General features: G+C 42.1%; 1 long non-coding RNA gene across 2 annotated transcripts in view; it reads left to right on the top strand.

Annotated features, from left to right (window-relative positions):
* The first annotated feature begins 573 nt into the window (after window positions 1–573).
* Window positions 574–6,000, top strand: part of LOC131420524 (uncharacterized) — a 102,800-nt gene continuing 97,373 nt past the window's right edge. Inside the window, exons 1-2 of one of the 2 annotated variants that reach the window (XR_009223557.1) lie at window positions 574–1,230; window positions 3,718–3,796. This is a non-coding gene — a long non-coding RNA (uncharacterized LOC131420524). The remainder of the gene's footprint in view (window positions 1,231–3,717; window positions 3,797–6,000) is intronic. The other variant, XR_009223558.1, reaches the window with a different exon arrangement.

The raw sequence follows: 6,000 nt of genomic DNA, 5'->3' as shown, positions 1-6,000 counted from the left end.
ATAATTCTCATTCACATGAACTCATTTGAATCCCCACTCCCATGGAAATGAAGACAAGAACAAAATATCAATCACTTTTCAGGAATGTTTGATAGCAATCAATGACTTTTTTTTTTTTAATTGTCCTCTTTCAGACTGAATGCTGATCTGAGCTGCATTGCATGAGGACTTCAGAATAAAACCATACTTGGCCTAGCTGTTTCAAACGATGTCTTAAAGAGGGGCAGCAACCTAGTTTGATGCTCTGCTATTACCTTACATCGACATACTTCTCACTTGGGCTCTACGTCCATTCACATCTTCTACTGCAGTTCCAGGAAATTCATCCTGCAGCTGTCCCAGTTTCAGAGCTATTGTAGTAGCATCATTGCTTGACATACACAAGTGTTGGCTGTAGCCTTAATTTCTGTTCTTCCTTAAAGAAACTTATAAAAAGGCACTATGGTGCATCTGTGTGGATAAAGACCAAATGCAAGTTTCCCTTGTTATTGATAGGATAAATGTATAATTTGTCTCAATTTATATTCAGGATAATTATGTGATGACTCAATACTTAGGACGTTTATACATTACTACCCTGTAACGTCTTCCTTATCATAGTGGAATGGTTTTATTCTCTGAAGGATGAGGAACACAATGTCCTGTGGGCTTAGTATTGAATATTTTAAGTAGGATAGAGCCAGAGGAGGAGTAACGTAAGATCTCCATGTTAGCCCCTGCGTTGAATTTCTTTGTGTAAGTCTGCATCCTCTGCCTCAAATTCCTCTTGCTTTTGTATATGTGTGGGGAGAACCTAAAAATAGTGCTTGAAAGAGTTGCCAAGATCTTAGCTTTGTGTTGGGGAAACCATCCACTAATCTCACTGCCAGAAACCAGAGTCAAAGAAGGTATTCTGAAGCGAAGTTTTTTCTTTTTAGTGAAGAAGATCAGCCCTGAGCTAACATCCATGCCAATCCTCCTCTTTTTGCTGAGGAAGACTGGCTCTGGGCTAACATCTGTGACCATCTTCCTCCACTTTATATGGGACACCGCCACCGCATGGCCTGACAGGCGGTGCATCTGTGCACGTCGGGGATCTGAACCCCGGGCTGCCAGCAGCGAAGCGCGGGCACTTAACCGCTACGCCACGGGGCCGGCCCCCTGAAGCGAAGTTTCAGAAGAAGAACAAACATTTTCAGGCTGATGTCTGGCAAGGCGTCAGGCCTTTGACTTGGTTACTGAGGAGATGAGGTGGGTGAGAAAGCTCCTGTGGCTCAGGGCCGGGGGATGGGCACTCACTTCTCACCTCTGTGTCTCAGCAGTCTGTGTGATGTTTGGTGTGTAACTGACCCAACTTGAGGTCCAGCAAGTGGAGGGAAGCAGTTGCTATGAAAATTATTTTTAAATTTAATAAATGTATGGTATGATTATTAGTTTTTAGAACCACAGGCAAGAACCCTATTAGGTGTCATTGTTCTGCAGCCAGCGTGGTAATTTCCTCCTCTGCAGGTTCTCTCCTCTCTTTCTCCACCCCAGAGACCTGTTGTGGCTATCTCCTCTAGCGCAGAGTTAAGACTATCTGGGGAATACTAGCTAATTGCTGAGTAGCTGATCAGAATCATAAAGGTCGGTAATAACAGGCAACAACCTACTCATGTTCGAAAACAGCAGGATGTGACAAAAGCAATATATCTTGATAAATGCACTTCAGAAATCTATTGAGTTTATTTTGTCTCCCTCAGGCTCTGTCTGTCCATCTTCATTTGCCCCTTTCAGTTTCTGCTTCGTCCCCTCTTTGGGTTTTGTTTCTTGGTATTCCATGTCACTCTCTGTTTTGTCCCCCTTTAAGGGGTTTTGCATCCAATTCCAATGTGTGTGGGTTTTTTCCCACCCGACCACCAATCATCTGACACCAGCTGGGTATCCTACAGTTCAACTTAATTCTGACGCTATCTACCCAGAGACAGCACCAGATTCCACAGGCTAAGGGCTCAGTCCCACAAGACTGCCCTCCTCTTCAGATGCCAACCTCAAGCCCAGGTTGTTACCTGTGCGTCTGACCTACCAGCTTAGAGGTTTGATTAATCTGCTAGAGCGGCTCACAGGACTCAGAGAAACATTTTACTTACTAGATTACCGGTTTATTATAAAGGATGTAACTCAGGAACAGCCAGATGGAAGAGATGCATAGGGCAAAGTATGCGGAAAGGGTGCGGAGCTTCCATGCCCTTTCTGTGTGCCACTCTCCCCCAATCTCCACCTGTCCACCAAGCCTAAAGTTCTCCAAACTTCTTTGAGGGTTTTTATGGAGGCTTCATTACATAGGCATGATTGATTAAATCAATGGCCACTGGTGATTGATTCAACCTCCAACCCCTTCCTCTCCCTGGAAATCAGAAGATGGGACTGAAAGTTCATGGTTGGTTCCCCTGGCAACCGGCCCCTTCTTAGGTTACCTTTGGGCTTTCCAAAAGTCACCTCAATGACATAACAAAAGATCTTTTTATCACTTAGGAAATTTCAAGAGTTTTAGGAGCTCTGTGCCAGAAACGAGGATGAAGACCAAATACATATTTCCTATTATAAATCACAATATCACACCTTTGTTACTCTCCCCTTAGTGACGTTGATGCTGAGAGTACCATGAGTATTCCTCTCCTTGTGTCCCTTCATCCCTTTTTCTTTCTCTCTCCTCTCATCTTTTTTCTTTTCTTTTCTTTCTTCATCCTCTTCTGTCCCTTAACTCCAAACGTTTGTCCTTTCCCACTAATAGAACAGAAGTACGGCTGGTACTACTAACCACAATTTCATGACTTGCATTTCACCAGCTTCCGGCTTCCACAAGGCCCCTCACTCTCCCGTCAAGGACCTAGCCAATTATTTCTGTAAACACTTCGTTTGGAGAGGGCAGGGGTGGTGCCTCATGTGAGCCCAAGTGCAGCACCCTGTGTTCCTTGTGCTGAGCCCCCCTTGAGCTCCACTGCTTGCTTGTGAAGTCGTGTGGAGCAGAACACCACCACTACTGCTGCCCATGCCATCAGTGGCCACACTGACCCCTGTGCCAGGGTCAGGCTTCTTGTGCTCTAGAGGCTGTGAGCCCTCGCTGTGCCTGAGTGACGCTACTTCCCTGGGGCTGCTGCCATGCCGCGTCCTACTCAGAAGTAGGGAGAATGTCTCGTGCCTCACCTGGAGGACTGAGGCAACTTTCGTAGTGGCCTGCATCAGACGGTCCCAGAAGGAAACAGAGGGCACTATCAAAAGAGGTTTTGGGGAGAGTTTGAAGGAGGGATTATTTTCAAAGGTGTTATTAGTTATTAATGGTTCACAAAATATTTTTGCTGCCTTATAATAATTACATAATAACAATAATCACACTGACTTCTATAAGTTGGGTATACAAATGCTATCATTGAAAAATATTCAAGGCTTCCTTTTGGGACTGAGGATCAAATCTCAAATCCTTTACATGTCCTACAAGTTTCCCCAATTCCTCCATACCTATCTGGCCTGATCTTCAGACTCTCCCCCCTACCCCCAAACTCTGCCTTCCTCTTGTTTTGCAAAGTGGACCAAACTGTTTTCCTCTTCAGGGCCTTTACCCATGTTGGTCTCTGCCTGGAACACACTTCCCTCTCTCTTCCCTTCCTTCATATGGTTAACTCATTTCTCAGGTTGCAGTGTCATTTCCATGGAGCATTGCTACACGCTTTCATAACATCATCTATATTTTCTTCATAGAACCATGACAAATAAAAGAAGGCAACAGGGGAGGCTTTTGTGGAACTTTGATGACAGTGATCAACTTAACTCTGAGCATGTGAGGTTTGGTGGGAGTTGGGAGTGGGTAGATTTATTTACATAATTTGTGTGATTGTTTAATATCCATCTCCCTCACTACATGACTGCAGGGATCATGTTTGTTTTTGTACAGTCATGCTTCCCCAGGCCTAGAACATAATAAACTAAGTACCCACTATATGCCAGGTGCTTTACTTACGTTGTGTGGGTTACTTTTTATCTTCACCACAATTCTGTAGGCAGAGATCAGCAAACTACAGACCATGGGCTGAAACTGCACATTAATCATATTTGTGAATAAGGTTTTATTAAAACGCAACCACCCTAATTTGTTTATATAAACAACATGTATTGTCTATAGCAACTTTTGTGCTACAAAGGCAGACTTGAGTAGTTACGAGAGAGACTCTTTTGCCTGCAAAGCCAAAAATATTTACCATCTGACCCTTTACAGAAAAAGTCTGCTCTAATGTAATGCAGAATCTCCATTTCACAGAGAAGGAAACTGAAGATCAACAAGTTTCAGTGACTTCCTCATATCTAGACTTCAGGTGGCAGAACTGAGATTCAAAGTTACCACACCCCCTTTTATCATCTTTCCCCACAGACCAGATCTCCTTGCTGACATATATTTAGGGGAGTGGAGAAAATTCCAAAGGAGAGGTCATATTTGGTCTAGGTCTTAAAAGAAAAGTTGGAATTCTGCAATGGACAAGAGAGGACAAAACAGTCTAGGCTGAGACACAGGTGTGAGAGAGCTTGGTGTGTTTAGGAGATAGGTAGTTGGAGTGATCAAAAGAGGGTGCTGGTGATTGTGGGAGCAGGCGAGGAAATTGACAGGAAAGGAGGCTGCTACAATGAGAGGAGCCTGTGCCAGACCAGGAAGCCTGAACTTTCGCTCCCAAGCCTGGGCTTTCTGCTTTGCTTGTACATCTTCTTTCTTTGTCAAATAATTTGAGCATTTGTTCCAAATATATTTATTTTCCATGAATTATCTACATGTAACACTCTTTTAGTACTATATTGTCTACATTACAAAATGTATAAATATAGAAATTTTAAAAAGGTAACTGAAGGTAAAATGAACAAAATAATTTTTATTTATTAGTGATTCACAATACCTTTTGGCTGCCTTATAATAATGATGATGTTTAGTGAGAGCAATGTTAATGAATATGCTTAATTATATTTGAAAATCTTGGCTTAACACTGATACGGCTGTTTGAAGGTAACATTTCAAGACTAATTTTCTTTTCTTTTTTTTTTTTTTTTTTGGCGAGGAAGATCAGCCCTAAACTAACATCCATGCCAATGGCCCTGAGCTAACATCCATGCCCATCTTCCTCCACTTTATATGGGATGCTGCCACAGCATGGCCTGACAAGTGGTGCGTCGGTGCACACCAGGGATCCGGACCTGGGCCTCTAGCAGCGGAGCGCGCGCTCTTAACCGCTGTGCCACGGGGCTGGCCCCAAGACTAGTTTTCTTTGATATGTGGTTTTAATGGTATCACAGCCAAAAATAACTCACAAAGATACATGGATTCAAGTGAAAGAAGTACATTGTTGGTTTCACTTACAAATTATGATAATTATTTTTCAAAACTATCCACCAATTATGCAAAAATTTTTGTTTCAATTCATCCGGTGTATTTATATCTTCCCTGCTGTCAATTGCTTGTCAATATGCAAATGATTTTGAAAGTGGTTTGTTTTTATATTTTACACAATGTGTTCAAGCTACTGAAACTGTTCACCCGGAAATTTTTAAACAGATTAGGAAATTGTAAGTTTAGGTATCTAGATTTGGCAGTTCTTGAAGATGATACGTACCTTTTCCAGCAACAAAAATCATTTAACAAAGAAAATATTTCTAAACATTTATTTTCGAAATGCTTTCTCCAAAACACAGGTTTCTCCCGAAAAGAAGTTATTTCCTCTCTCTCTTACACTGTCACCTTTACCTAGAAGGACAGATTTTGTGCTTATTTTTTGAAAGTAAATGCATCTCAATGACAGGTCTGATTATCTCATTGTTACTTTCACCTTCTCTCGTGGTTGACTGAGAATTCAAACAGAGAATGGGAGAAATGTTTGTTGTGCCATTTTCTTGTTATTCATTGGCATCATTAGTATTTTCTTTAATCCACAGCTTCTCTGAAAGATTTCTTTAAGCCATTTGTCCCTTTTGTGACGGTTGGTCTAGCAAAAGTATTCCAATAAC

This window comes from Diceros bicornis, chromosome 23, assembly GCF_020826845.1.
Source record: "Diceros bicornis minor isolate mBicDic1 chromosome 23, mDicBic1.mat.cur, whole genome shotgun sequence".
Classification (NCBI taxonomy): Eukaryota; Metazoa; Chordata; class Mammalia; order Perissodactyla; family Rhinocerotidae; genus Diceros; species Diceros bicornis.
Note: the sequence above shows the minus strand (reverse complement) of the source record. Positions and strands in the feature narration are given on the sequence as shown.